Source organism: Schistocerca piceifrons, chromosome 9 (genome assembly GCF_021461385.2).
Source record: "Schistocerca piceifrons isolate TAMUIC-IGC-003096 chromosome 9, iqSchPice1.1, whole genome shotgun sequence".
Classification (NCBI taxonomy): domain Eukaryota; kingdom Metazoa; phylum Arthropoda; class Insecta; order Orthoptera; family Acrididae; genus Schistocerca; species Schistocerca piceifrons.
The window spans coordinates 2548862-2564488 of NC_060146.1; positions in this window are offsets into that span (position 1 = coordinate 2548862).

Here is a 15627-nt window from a genome sequence, read left to right on the forward strand (position 1 = left end):
AGCAGCAGTATCCCTTTGGAGACCAGTCCGCTGGAGGACTATGTATTGGATCCCGACGCAATTTGAGTGTTCCATCGTCATTAGGAGGCCCTGAACGTTACTATTAACATTCAGTTTTGCGTCGGATTACAAAATCTAGAATCACAGGAGAACGACCATAAGGTGTCCGAGGCAGCAATAGACGCTTGGAGACAATTCGGCTGGTGGACGAAATATTGGATCGCGACGCAATTTGAGTGTTTCAGTGTCATTAGGAGGCCCTAAATGTTACATCTAACTATCAGTTTTTCGCCGGATTCGTAAATAAAGACTCACATATTGTGCCCGAGGCAGCAATATCCCCTTGGAGACCAGTCCGCAGGAGGACGATGTTTTGAATCGCGACGCAATTTGAGCGCTCCATCGTCATTAGGAGGCCCTGAACGTTACAATTAACTATAAGTTTCGCGTCGGATTCGAAAATCTAGACTCACAGGATAAGGACCATATGGTACCCGAGGCAACAATAAACCCCTTGGAGACAAGTCGGCTGGAGGACAATATATTGAATCTCGACCGAATTTGAGAGTTCCATCGTCATTAGGAGGCGCTGAACTATACAATTAACTATCAGTTGTGCGTCGGATACGAAAATCTAGTCACAGGAGAACGACCATAAGGTGCCCAAGGCAGCAACGGACTCTTCGAGGCAAGTCGGATGGAGGCCGATGTATCGAATCCCGACGCAATTTGAGTGTTCCATCGTCATTAAGAGGCCCTGAACTTTACAATTAACTATCATTTTTGCGTCGGATTCGAAAATCTAGACTCACAGGATAAGGACCATATGGTACCCGAGGCGGCAATAAACCCCTTGGAGACAAGTCGGCTGGAGGACGATATATTGAATCTCGACCCAATTTGAGTGTTCCATCGTCATTAGGAGGCGCTGACCGATACAATTAACTGTCAGTTATGCTTCGGATTCGAAAATCTAGAGTCACTGGAGAACGACCATTAGGTGCCCGAGGCAGCAACGGATTCTTCGAGCCAAGTCGGTTGGAGGCCGATGTATCGAATCTCGACGCAATTTGAGTGTTCCATCGTCATTAGGAGGCCCTGAATATTACATCTAACTATCAGTTTTTCGTCGGATTCGAAAATATAGACTCACATAATGTGCCCGAGGTAGCAATATCCCCTTGGAGACTAGTCCGCTGGAGGACGATGTATTGAATCGCGACGCAATTTGAGTGCTCCATCGTCATTAGGAGGCCGTGAACGTTACAATTAACTATCAGTATCTCGTCGGATTCGAAAATCTAGACTCACAGGACACGGACCACATGGAACCCGAGGCAGCATATCCCCTTCCAGACAAGTGGGCTGGAGGTCCATGTATTGACTCTCGACGCAAATTGAGTGTTCCATCGTCATTAGGAAGCGCTGAACGTAACAATTGAATATCATTTTTCCGTCGGATTCGAAAATCTAAACTCACAGGAGACGAACCATAAGTTGCCCTTGGAGACAAATCCGCTTAATGCCGAAGAATTGAATCTCGATGCAGTTTGAGTGTTCCATCGTTATTAGGAGGCACTGAACGTTACAATTATCTATCATTTTTGCGTCGGATTCGAAAATCTAGACTCACAGGAGAACGACCATAAGGTGCCCGAGGCAGCAACAGCCCCTTGGAGACAAGTTAGCAGGATTTTGATGTATTGACTATCGACACAATCTTGGTGTTCCATCGTCATTAGGAGGCGCTGAACGTTACAATTAACAATCAGTTTCGCGTCGGATTTGAAAATCTAGACTCACAGGTGAACGATAGTCAGGTGCCCGAGGCAGCAATAGACGCTTGGACACAATTCGGCTGGTGGACGAAATATTCGATCGCGACGTAATTTGAGTGTTTCAGAGTCATTAGGAGGCCCTGAGTGTTACATCTAACTATCAGTTTTTCGCCGGATTCGTAAATATAGACTCACATAATGTGCCCGAGACAGCAATATCCCCTTGGAGACGACTCCGCACGAGGACGATGTTTTGAATCGCGACGCAATTTGAGCGCTCTATCGTCATTAGGAGGCCCTGACCGTTACAATTAACTATAAGTTTCGCGTCGGATTCGAAAATCTAGACTCACAGGATAAGGACCATATGGTACCCGAGGCGGCAATAAACCCCTTGGAGACAAGTCGGCTGGAGGACGATATATTGAATCTCGACCCAATTTGAGTGTTCCATCGTCATTAGGAGGCCCTGAATATTACATCTAACTATCAGTTTTTCGTCGGATTCGAAAATATAGACTCACATAATGTGCCCGAGGCAGCAATATCCCCTTGGAGACCAGTCCGCTGGAGGACGATGTATTGAATCGCGACGCAATTTGAGTGCTCCATCGTCATTAGGAGGCCATGACATTACAATTAACTATCAGTATCTCGTCGGATTCGAAAATCTAGACTCACAGGAGAACGACCATAAGGTGCCCGAGGCAGCAACAGCCCCTTGGAGACAAGTTAGCAGGATTCCGATGTATTGAATCTCGACGCAATTTGAGTGTTCCATCGTCATTAGGAGGCCCTGAACGTTACAATTACCTATCTTTTTGCGTCGGATTCGAAAATCAAGACTTACAGGAGAACGATCATTAGGTGCCCCAGGCAGCTACAGACCTTTGGAGACAAGTCGGCTGGAAGACGATGTATTGAATGGCGACGGAATTTGAGTGCTCCATCGTCAATATGAGGCCCTGAACGTTACAATAAACTATCAGTTTCGCGTCGGATTCGAAAATCTAGACTTACAAGAGAACGATCATAAGGTGCCCCAGGCAGCAATAGACGTTTGGAGACAAGTCGGCTGGAGGACGATCTTTTCGATCGCGACGCAATTTGAGTGTTCCATCGTAACTAGGAGGCCCTGAATGTTACAATTAACTATAAGGTTTTCGTCGGACTGGAAATTCTAGACTCACTGGAGACGGACCATAAGGTTCCGGAAGCAGCAGTATCCCCTTGGAGACCAGTCCGCTGGAGGACTATGTATTGGATCCCGACGCAATTTGAGTGTTCCATCGTCAATAGGAGGCCCTGAACGTTACAATTAACAATCAGTTTTGCGTCGGATTAGAAAATCTAGAATCACAGAGAACGACCATAAGTTGCCCGAGACAGCCACAGACCCTTGGAGACAAGTTAGCTGGAGGACGACGTATTGAATCGCGACGCAATTTGAGAGATCCATCGTCATTAGAAGGCCCTGAATGTTACAATTAACAATCAGTTTCGAGTCGGATTCGAAAATCTAGACTCACAGGAGAAGGACCGTATGGAGCCCTAGGCAGCAATATCCCCTTGGAGACAGGTCGGCTGGAGGTCGATGTATTGAATCTCGACGCAATTTGAGTGTTCCATCGTCATTAGGAGGCCCTGAACGTTACAATTAACTATCAGTTTTGCGTCTGGTTCGAAAATCTATACTCTCAGGAGAACGATCATATAGTGCCCGAGGCAGCAATAGACCTTTGGAGACAAGTCGCCAGGAGGACGATGTATTGGATCCCGACGCAATTTGAGTGTTCCATCGTCATTAAGAGGCCCTGAATGTTACAATTAACTATCATTTTTTCGTCGGATTCGAAAATCTAGACTCACATAAGGTGCCCGTGGCAACGAAATCAGCTTGGAGACCAGTCCGCTGGAGGACGATGTATTGAATCGCGACGCAATTTGAGTGTTCCATCGTCATTAGGAGGCCCTGAACGTTAGTTACAATTAACAATCAGTTTTGCATCGGATTAGAAAATCCAGACTCACAGGAGAACGACCATAAGGTACCCGAGGCGGGAATAGACCCTTGGAGACAAATCGGCTGGAGGACGATGTATTTACACTCGACGCAATTTGAGTGTTCCATCGTCATTAGGAGGCGCTGAAAATAACAATTAACTATCATTTTAGCGTCGGATTCGAAAATCTACTCACAGGAGAAGGATAATATGGTGCCCGAAACATCAAAATCCCCTTGGATACAAGTCGGCTGGAAGACGATGTATTGAATCTCGATTCAATTTGTGTGTTCCATCGTCATTAGGAGGCGCTGAACGTTACAATTAACAATCATTTTTGCGTCGGGTTCGAAAGTCTAGACTCACAGGAGAGCGACCGTAAGGTGCCCGAGGCAGCAAAAAGACGCTTGGAGACAATTCGGCTGGTGGTCGAAATATTGGATCGCGACGCAATTTGAGTGTTTCAGAGTCATTAGGAGGCCCTGAACTTTACAGTTAACTATCATTTTTGCGTCGGATTCGAAAATCTAGACTCACAGGATAAGGACCATATGGTACCCGAGGCGGCAATAAACCCCTTGGAGACAAGTCGGCTGGAGGGCGATCTATTGAATCTCGACTCAATTTGAGTGTTCCATCGTCATTAGGAGGCGCTGAACGATACAATTAACTATCAGTTATGCTTCGGATTCGAAAATCTAGAGTCACACGAGAACGACCATAAGGTGCCCGAGGTAGCAACGGACTCTTCGAGGCAAGTCGGTTGGAGGCCGATGTATCGAATCTCGACGCAATTTGAGTGTTCCATCGTCATTAGGAGGCCCTGAATATTACATCTAACTATCAGTTTTTCGTCGGATTCGAAAATATAGATTCACATAATGTGCCCGAGGTAGCAATATCCCCTTGGAGACCAGTCCGCTGAGGACGATGTATTGAATCGCGACGCAATTTGAGTGCTCCATCGTCATTAGGAGGCCATGAACGTTACAATTAACTATCAGTATCTCGTCGGATTCGAAAATCTAGACTCACAGGACACGGACCACATGGAACCCGAGGCAGCATATCCCCTTCTAGACAAGTGGGCTGGAGGTCCATGTATTGACTCTCGACGCAAATTGAGTGTTCCATCGTCATTAGGAGGCGCTGAACTTATCATTTTTGCGTCGGATTCGAAAATCTAGACTCACAGGAGACGAACCATAAGTTGCCCTTGGAGACAAATCCGCTGAATGGCGAAGAATTGAATCTCGATGCAGTTTGAGTGTTCCATCGTTATTAGGAGGCACTGAACGTTACAATTATCTATCATTTTTGCGTCGGATTCGAAAATCTAGACTCACAGGAGAACGACCATAAGGTGCCCGAGGCAGCAACAGCCCCTTGGAGACAAGTTAGCAGGATTCCGATGTATTGAATCTCGACGCAATTTGAGTGTTCCATCGTCATTAGGAGGCCCTGAACTTTACAATTAACAATCAGTTTTGCGTCGGATTAGAAAATCTAGACTCACAGTAGAACGACCATAAGGTGCCCGAGGCAGGAATAGACCCTTGGAGACAAGTCGGCTGGAGGACGATGAACTGACAGTCGACGCAATTTGAGTGTTCCATCGTCATTAGGAGGCGCTGAAAGTTACAATTAACTATCATTTAGCGTCGGATTCGAAAATCTAGACTCACTGGAGATCGACCATAAGGTGACCGAGGCAGCAATAGACCCTTGGAGACAAGTCGCCTGAAGGACGATGTATTGAATCTCGACTCCATTTGAGTGTTCCATCGTTTTTTGGAGGCCCTGACCGTTACAATGAACTATCAGTTTCGCGTCGGATTCGAAAATCTAGACTCACAGGAGACGGACCACATGGAGCCCGAGGCGGCAATATCCCTTTGTAGACAAGTCGGCTGGTGGTCGATGTATTGACTATCGACACAATTTTAGTGTTCCATCGTCATTAGGAGGCGCTGAACGTTACAATTAACAATCAGTTTCGCGTCGGATTTGAAAATCTAGACTCACAGGTGAACGATCGTAAGGTGCCCGAGGCAGCAATAGACGCTTGGACACAATTCGGCTGGTGGACGAAATATTGGATCGCGACGCAATTTGTTTCAGAGTCATTAGGAGGCCCTGAATGTTACATCTAACTATCAGTTTTTCGCCGGATTCCTAAATATAGACTCACATAATGTGCCCGAGGCAGCAATATCCGCTTGGAGACCAGTCCGCTGGAGGACGATGTATTGAATCGCGACGCAATTTGAGTGCTTCATCGTCATTAGGAGGCCCTGAACTTTACAATTAACTATCATTTTTGCGTCGGATTCGAAAATCTAGACTCACAGGAGAACGACCATAAGGTGCCCGAGGCAGCAATAGACACTTGGAGACAAGTACGCTGGAGGACGATGTTTTGGATCGCGACGCAATTTGAGTGTTCCATCGTCATTAGGAGGCCCTGAACGTTACAATTAACATTCAGTTTTGTGTCGGATTAGAAAATCCAGACTCACAGGAGAACGACCATAAGGTACCCGAGGCAGGAATAGATCCTTGGAGACAAATCGGCTGGACGACGATGCATTTACACTCGACGCAATTTGAGTGTTCCATCGTCATTTGGAGGCGCTGAAAATTACAATTAACTATCATTTTAGCGTCGGATTCGAAAATCTACTCAGTGGAGAAGGATAATATGGTGCCCGAAACAGCAGTATGCCCTTGGATACAAGTTGGCTGGACGACGATGTATTGAAACTCGATTCAATTTGAGTGTTTCATCATCATTAGGAGGCCCTGAACGTTACAATTAACAATCAGTTTTGCGTCGGGTTCGAAAATCTAGACTCACAGGAGAACGACCATAAGGTGCCCGAGTAAGCAATTGACGTTTGGAGACAATTCGGTTGGTGGACGAAATATTGGATCGCGACGCAATTTGAGTGTTTCAGAGTCTTTAGGAGGCCCTGAATATTACATCTAACTATCAGTTTTTCGTCGCATTCGAAAATATAGACTCACATAATGTGCCCGAGGCAGCAATATCCGCTTGGAGACCAGTCCGCTGGAGGACGATGCATTGCATCGCGACGCAATTTTGTGCTCCATCGTCATTAGGAGGCCATGAACGTTACAATTAACCATCAGTATCTCGTCGGATTCGAAAATCTAGACTCACAGGAGACGGACCACATGGAGCCCGAGGCGGCAATATCCCTTTGTAGACAAGTCGGCTGGAGGACGATGAAGTGACACTAGACGCAATTTGAGTGTTCCATCTTCATTAGGAGGCGCTGAAAGTTACAATTAACCATCATTTTTGCGTCGGATTCGAAAATCTAGACTCACAGGAGAACGACCATAAGGTGCCCGAGGCAGGAATAGACCCTTGGAGACAAGTCGGCTGCAGGACGATGAAATGACACTAGACGCAATTTGAGTGTTCCATCGTCATTAGGAGGCGCTGAAAGTTACAATTAACTATCATTTTTGCGTCGGATTCGAAAATCTAGACTCACAGGAGACGAACCATAAGTTGCCCTTGGAGACAAATCGGCTGAATGGAGAAGAACTGAATCTCGACGCAGTTTGAGTGTTCCATCGTTATTAGGAGGCACTGAACGTTACAATTAACCATCATTTTTGCGTCGGATTCGAAAATCTAGACTCACAGGAGAACGACCATAAGGTGCCCGAGGCAGGAATAGACCCTTGGAGACAAGTCGGCTGGAGGACGATGAAATGACACTAGACGCAATTTGAGTGTTCCATCGTCATTAGGAGGCGCTGAAAGTTACAATTAACTATCATTTAGCGTCGGTTTCGAAAATCTACTCACAGGAGATGGATCACATGGTGCCCGAAACAGCAGTATCCCCTTGGATACAAGTCGGCTGGAAGACGATGTATTGAAACTCGATTCAATTTGAGTGTTTCATCGTCATTAGGAGGCCCTGAACGTTACAATTAACAATCAGTTTTGCGTCGGATTAGAAAATCTAGACTCACTGGAGATCGACCATAAGGTGACCGAGGCAGCAATAGACCCTTGGAGACAAGTCGCCTGAAAGACGCTGTATTGAATCTCGACTCCATTTGAGTGTTCCATCGTGTTTTGGAGGCCCAGACCGTTACAATTAACTATCAGTTTCGCGTCGGATTCGAAAATCTAGACTCACAGGAGACGGACCACATGGGGCCCGAGGCGGCAATATCCCTTTGTAGACAAGTCGGCTGGTGGTCGATGTATTGACTATCGACACAATCTTAGTGTTCCATCGTCATTAGGAGGTCCTGAACGTTACAATTAACAATCTGTTTCGCGTCGGATTTGAAAATCTAGACTCACAGGTGAACGATCATAAGGTGCCCGAGGCAGCAATAGCCGCTTGGAGACAAACCGGCTGGAGGACGATGTATTGGATCGCGACGCAATTTGAGCGTTCCATCGTAACTAGGCGGCCATGAATGTTACAATTAACTATAAGTTTTTCGTCGGATTCGAAAATCCAGACTCATTGGAGACGGACCATTAGGTTCCGGAAGCAGCAATATCCCCGTGGAGACCAGTCCGCTGGAAGACGATGTATTGAATTGCGACGGAATCTGAGTGCTCCATCGTCATTATGAGGCCGTGACCGTTACAAATAACTATCAGTTTCGCGGCGGATTCGAAAATCTAGACTTACAGGAGAAGGACCGTATGATGCCCGAGGCAGCAATATCCCCTTGTAGACAAGTCGGCTGAAGGTCGATGTATTGAATCTCGACGCAATTTGAGTGCTCCATCGTCATTATGAGGCTCTGAACGTTACATTTAACTATCAGCTGCGCGTAGGATTCGAAAATCTAGACTTACAGGAGAACGATCACAAGGTGCCCAGGCAGCAATAGACGCTTGGAGACAAGTCGGCTGGAGAACGATGTTTTGGATCGCGACGCAATTTGAGTGTTCCATTGTAACTAGGAGGCCCTGAATTTTACAATTAACTATACGTTTTTCGTCGGATTGGAAATTCTAGACCAACTGGAGACGGACCATAAGGTTCCGGAAGCAGCAGTATCCCCTTGGAGACCAGTCCGCTGTAGGACGATGTATTGGATCGCGACGCAATGTGAGTACTCCATCGTCATTAGGAGGCCCTGAACATTACAATTAACTATCATTTTTGCGTCGGATTCGAAAATCTACTCAGCGGAGAAGGATAATATGGTGCCCGAAACAGCAGTATGCCCTTGGATACAAGTCGGCTGGACGACGATGTATTGAAACTCGATTCAATTTGAGTGTTTCATCATCATTAGGAGGCCCTGAACGTTATAATTAACAATCAGTTTTGCGTCGGGTTCGAAAATCTAGACTCACAGGAGAACGACCATAAGGTGCCCGAGTAAGCAATAGACTTTTGGAGACAATTCGGCTGGTGGACGAAATATTGGATCGCGACGCAATTTGAGTGTTTCAGAGTCTTTAGGAGGCCCTGAATGTTACATCTATCAGTTTTTCGCCGGATTCGTAAATATAGACTCACATAATGTGCCCGAGGCACCAATATCCCCTTGGAGACCAGTCCGCAGGATAACGATGTTTTGGATCGCGACGCAATTTGAGCGCTCCATCGTCATTACGAGCGCCTGAACGTTACAATTAACTATAAGTTTCTCATCGGATTCGAAAATCTAGACTTACAGGATAAGGACCATATGGTACCCGAGGCAGCAATAAACCCCTTGGAGACAAGTCGGCTGGAGGACGATATATTGAATCTCGACCCAATTTGAGTGTTCCATCGTCATTAGGAGGCGCTGAACGATACACTTAACTATCAGTTATGCGTCGGATTCGAAAATATAGAGTCACAGGAGAACGACCATAAGGTCCCCGAGGCAGCAACGGACTCTTCGAGGCAAGTCGGTTGGAGGCCGATGTATCGAATCTCGACGCAATTTGAGTGTTCCATCGTCATTAGGAGGCCCTGAACATTACAATTAACTATCATTTTTGCGTCGGATTCGAAAATCTAGAGTCACAGGAGAACGACCATAAGGTCCCCGAGGCAGCAACGGACTCTTCGAGGCAAGTCGGTTGGAGGCCGATGTATCGAATCTCGACGCAATTTGAGTGTTCCATCGTCATTAGGAGGCCCTGAACATTACAATTAACTATCATTTTTGCGTCGGATTCGAAAATCTAGACTCACAAGAGAACGACCATAAGGTGCCGGAGGCAGCAACAGCCCCTTGGAGACAAGTTAGCTGGATTCCGATGTATTGAATCTCGACGCAATTTGAGTCTTCCATCGTCATTAGGAGGCCCTGAACGTTACAATTAACAATCAGTTTTGCGTTGGATTAGAAATTCTAGAGTCACAGGAGAACCACCATAAGGTGCCCGAGGCAGGAATAGACCCTTGGAGACAAGTCGGCTGGAGGACGATGTATTGACACTCGACGCAATTTGAGTGTTCCATCGTCATTAGGAGGCCCTGAATGTTACATCTAACTATCAGTTTTTCTTCGGATTCGAAAATATAGACTCACATAATGTGCCCGAGGCAGCAATATCCCCTTGGAGACCAGTCCGCTGGAGGATGATGTATTCAATCGCGACGCAATTTGAGTGCTCCATCGTCATTAGGAGGCTATAAACGTTACAATTAACTATCAGTATCTCGTCGGATTCGAAAATCTAGACTCACAGGACACGGAGCACATGGAACCCGAGGCAGCATATCCCCTTCTAGACAAGTGGGCTGGAGGTCCATGTATTGACTCTCGACGCAAATTGAGTGTTCCATCGTCATTAGGAGGCGCTGAACGTAACAATTGACTATCATTTTTGCGTCGGATTCGAAAATCCAGACTCACAAGAGACGAACCATAAGTTGCCCTTGGAGACAAATCGGCTGAATGGCGAAGAATTGAATCTCGACGCAGTTTGAGTGTTCCATCGTTATTAGGAGGCCCTGAACGTTACAATTAACTATCATTTTTGCGTCGGATTCGAAAATCTAGACTCACAGGAGAACAACCATAAGGTGCCCGAGGCAGCAACAGCCCCTTGGAGACAAGTTAGCAGGATTCCGATGTATTGAATCTCGACGCAATTTGAGTGTACCATCGTCATTAGGAGGCCCTGAACTTTACAATTAACAATCAGTTTTGCGTCGGATTAGAAAATCTAGACTCACAGGAGAACGACCATAAGGTGCCCGAGGCAGGAATAGACCCTTGGAGTCAAGTCGGCTGGAGGAATATGAATTGACACTCGACGCAATTTGAGTGTTCCATCGTCATTAGGAGGCGCTGAAAGTTACAATTATCTATCATTTAGCGTCGGGTTCGAAAATCTACTCACAGGAGAAGGATCATATGTGGCCCGAAACAGCAGTATCCCCTTGGATACAAGTCGGCTGGAAGACGATGTATTGAAACTCGATTCAATTTGAGTGTTTCATAGTCATTAGGAGGCCCTGAACGTTACAATTAACAATCAGTTTTGCGTCGGATTAGAAAATCTAGACTCACTGGAGATCGAGCATAAGGTGACCGAGGCAGCAATAGACCCTTGGAGACAAGTCGGCTGAAGGTCGAAGTATTGAATCTCGACGCAATTTGAGTGCTCCATCGTCATTATGAGACTCTGAATGTTACATTTAACTATCAGTTTCGCGTAGGATTCGAAAATCTAAGCTTACAGGAGAACGATCATAAGGTACCCAGGCAGCAATAGACGCTTGGAGACAAGTAGGCTGGAGAACGATGTTTTGGATCGCGACGCAATAAGAGTGTTCCATCGTAACTAGGAGTCCCTGAATTTTATAATCAACTATAAGTTTTTCGTCGGATTGGAAATTCTAGACCCACTGGAGACGGACCATAAGGTTCCGGAAGCAGCAGTATCCCCTTGGAGACCAGTCCGCTGGAGGACGATGTACTGGATCGCGACGCAATTTGAGTACTCCATCGTCATTAGGAGGCCCTGAACGTTACAATTAACATTCAGTTTTGCGTCGGATTAGAAAATCTAGACTCACAGGAGAACGTCCACAAGGTGCCCGAGGCAGCAATAGACCCTTGGAGACAAGTAGGCTGTAGGACGATGAATTGAATCGCGACGCAATTTGAGTGTTCCATCGTCATTAGGAGGCGCTGAAAATTACAATTAACAATCATTTTAGCGTCGGATTCGAAAATCTACTCACAAGAGAAGGATAATATGGTGCCCGAAACAGCAGTATCCCCCCTTGGATACAAGTCGGCTGGAAGACGATGTATTGAAACTCGATACATTTTGAGTGTTTCATCGTCATTAGGAGGCCCTGAACGTTACAATTAACAATCAGTTTTGCGTCGGGTTCGAAAATTTAGACTCTCAGGTGAACGACCATAAGGTGCCCGAGTAAGCAATAGACGCTTGGAGACAATTCGGCAGGTTGACGAAATATTGGATCGCGACGCAATTTGAGTGTTTCAGAGTCATTAGGAGGTGCTGAACGATACAATTAACTATCAGTTATGCGTCGGATTCGAAAATCTAGAGTCACAGGAGAACGACCATAAGGTGCCCGAGGCAGCAACGGACTCTTCGAGGCAATTCGGTTGGAGGCCGATGTATCGAATCTCGACGCAATTTGAGTGTTCCATCGTCATTAGGAGGCCCTGAACATTACAATTAACTATCATTTTTGCGTCGGATTCGAAAATCTACACTCACAGGAGAACGACCATAAGGTGCCCGAGGCACCTATAGACCTTTGGATACAAGTCGGCTGAAGGACGATGTATTGAATCTCGACGCAATTTGAGTGTTCCATCGTCATTAGGAGGCGCTGAACGTTACAATTAACCATCACTTTTTGCGTCGGATTAGAAAATCTAGACTCACAGGAGAACCACCATAAGGTGCCCGATGCAGGAATCGACCTTTGGAGACAAGTCGGCTGGAGGACGATGCATTGACACTCGACGCAATTTGAGTGTTCCATCGGCATTAGGAGGCCCTGAATGTTACATCTAACTATCAGTTTTTCGTCGGATTCGAAAATATAGACTCACATAATGTGCCCGAGGCAGCAATATCCCCTTGGAGACCAGTCCGCTGGAGGATGATGTATTGAATCGCGACGCAATTTGAGTGCTCCATCGTCATTAGGAGGCCATAATCGTTACAATTAACTATCAGTATCTCGTCGGATTCGAAAATCTAGACTCACAGGACACGGACCACATGGAACCCAAGGCAGCATATCCCCTTCTACACAAGTGGGCTTCAGGTCCATGTATTGACTCTCGACGCAAATTGCGTGTTCCATCGTCATTAGGAGGCGCTGAACGTAACAATTGACTATCATTTTTGCGTCGGATTCGAAAATCTAGACACACAGGAGACGAACCATAAGTTGCCCGAGGCAGCAATATCCCCTTGGAGGTAATCGGTTAAATGGCGAAGTATCGAATCTCGACGCAATTTGAGTGATCCATCGTTATTAGGAGGCCCTGAACGTTACAATTAACTATCATTTTTGCGTCGGATTAGAAAATCTAGACTCACAGGAGAACGACCATAAGGTGCCCGAGGCAGCAATAGACCCTTGGATACAAGTCGGCTGGAAGACGATGTATTGAATCTCGATTCAATTTGAGTGTTCCATCGTCATTAGGAGGCGCTGAAAATTACGATTAACTATCATTTTAGCGTCGGATTCGAAAATCTACTCACAGAAGAAGGATAATATGGTGCCCGAAACAGCAATATCTCCTTGGATACAAGTCGGCTGGAAGTCGATGTATTGAATCTCGATTCAATTTGAGTGTTCCATCGTCATTAGGAGGCCCTGAACGTTACAATTAACAATCAGCTTTGCGTCGGATTAGAAAATCTAGACTCACAGGAGAACGACCATTAGGTGCCCGAGGCAGCAACATCCCCTTGGAGACAAGTCGGCTGAAGGACGATATATTGAATCTCGACCCAATTTGAGTGTTCCATCGTCATTAGGAGGCCCTGAACGTTACAATTAACTATCAGTTTCGCGTCGGATTCGAAAATCTAGACTTACAGGAGAACGATCAAAAGGTGCTCCAGGCAGCAATAGACGCTTGGAGACAACTCGGCTGGAGGACGATGTTTTCGATCGCGACGCAATTTGAGTGTTCCATCGTAACTAGGAGGCCCTGAATGTTACAATTAACAATCAGTTTTGCGTCGGATTAGAAACTCTAGACTCACAGGAGAACGGTCATATAGTGCCCAAGGCAGCAATAGACCCTTGGAGACAAGTCGCCTGGAGGACGATGAATTGGATCCCGACGCAATTTGAGTGTTCCATCGCCATTAGGAGGCCCTGAATGTTACAATTAACTATCAGTTTTTCGTCGGATTCGAAAATCTAGACTCACAAAAGGTGCCCGTGGCAACGATATCCCCTTGGAGACCAGTCCGCTGGAGGACGATGTATTGAATCGCGACGCAATTTGAGTGCTCCATCGTCATTAGGAGGCGCTGAACGTTACAATTAACTATCAGTTATGAGTCTGATTTGAAAATCTAGACACACAGGTGAACGACCGAGGCAGCAATAGACCCTTGGAGACAAGTCGTCTGAAGGACGATGTATTGAATCTCGAAAAAGTTTGAGTGTTCCATCGTCATTAGGAGGCTAGGAACGAACCAATTAACTACAGGTTTAGCGTCGGATTGGAAAATCTAGACTCACAGGAGAATGAAAATCAGGTGACCGAGGCAGCAATACACCCTTGGAGACAAGTCGTCTGAAGGACGATGTATTGAATCTCGACAAAATTTGACTGTTCCATCGTCATTAGGAAGTCCTGAACGTTACAATTAACGGTCAGTTTCCCGTCGGATTCGAAAATCTAAACTCACTGGAGACGGACCATATGGTGCCCGAGGCAGCAATATCCCATTGGAGACAAGTCGGCTGGAGGACGATTTACTGATTCTCGACGCAATTTGAGTGTTCCAACGTCATTAGGAGGCGCTGAACGTTACAATTAACTATCAGTTGTGAGTCGGATTCGATAAACTAGACTCACAGGAGAACGACCATAAAGTGACCGAGGCCGCAATAGACCCGTGGAGACAAGTCGGCTGGAACCCGATGTATTGAATCTCGACACAAATAGAGTGTTCCATCGTCATTAGGAGGCCTTTAACATTACAATTAAATATCAGTTTTGCGTCGGATTCGAAAATCTACACTCACAGGAGCACGACCATAAGGTGCCAGAGGCAGCAATAGACCCTTTGAGACAAGTCGGCTGGAGGACGATGTATTGAATCTCGACGCAATTTGAGTGTTCCATCGTCATTAGGAGGCCCCGAACGTTAACTATTAGTTTTGCGTCGGAATCGAAAATTGAGACTCACACGAGAACGCCCATTGGTTGCCAGAGGCAGCAATAGACCCTTAGAGACATGTCGGCTGAATGACGATGTATTGAATCTCGACGCAATTGGAGTGTTCCATCATCATTAGGAAGCCCTTAACGTTACAATTAACTATTAGTTTTGCGTCTGATTCGAAAATTTAGACTCACAGGAGAACGACCAAAAGCTGAACAATGCAGCAATAGACCCTTGGAGACTAGTCGGCTGGGGGTCGATGAATTGCATCTCGACGCAACTTGCGTGTTCCATCGTCATTATTAGAAGATGAACGTTACAATTAACTATCAGCTTTGCGTCGGATTCGAAAATCTAGACTCACAGGAGAACCACCATAAGGTGCCCGAGGCAGCAATAGACTCTCGGAGACAAGTCGGCTGGAGGACGATCTATTGAATCTCGACGCAATTTGAGTGTTCCATCGTCATTA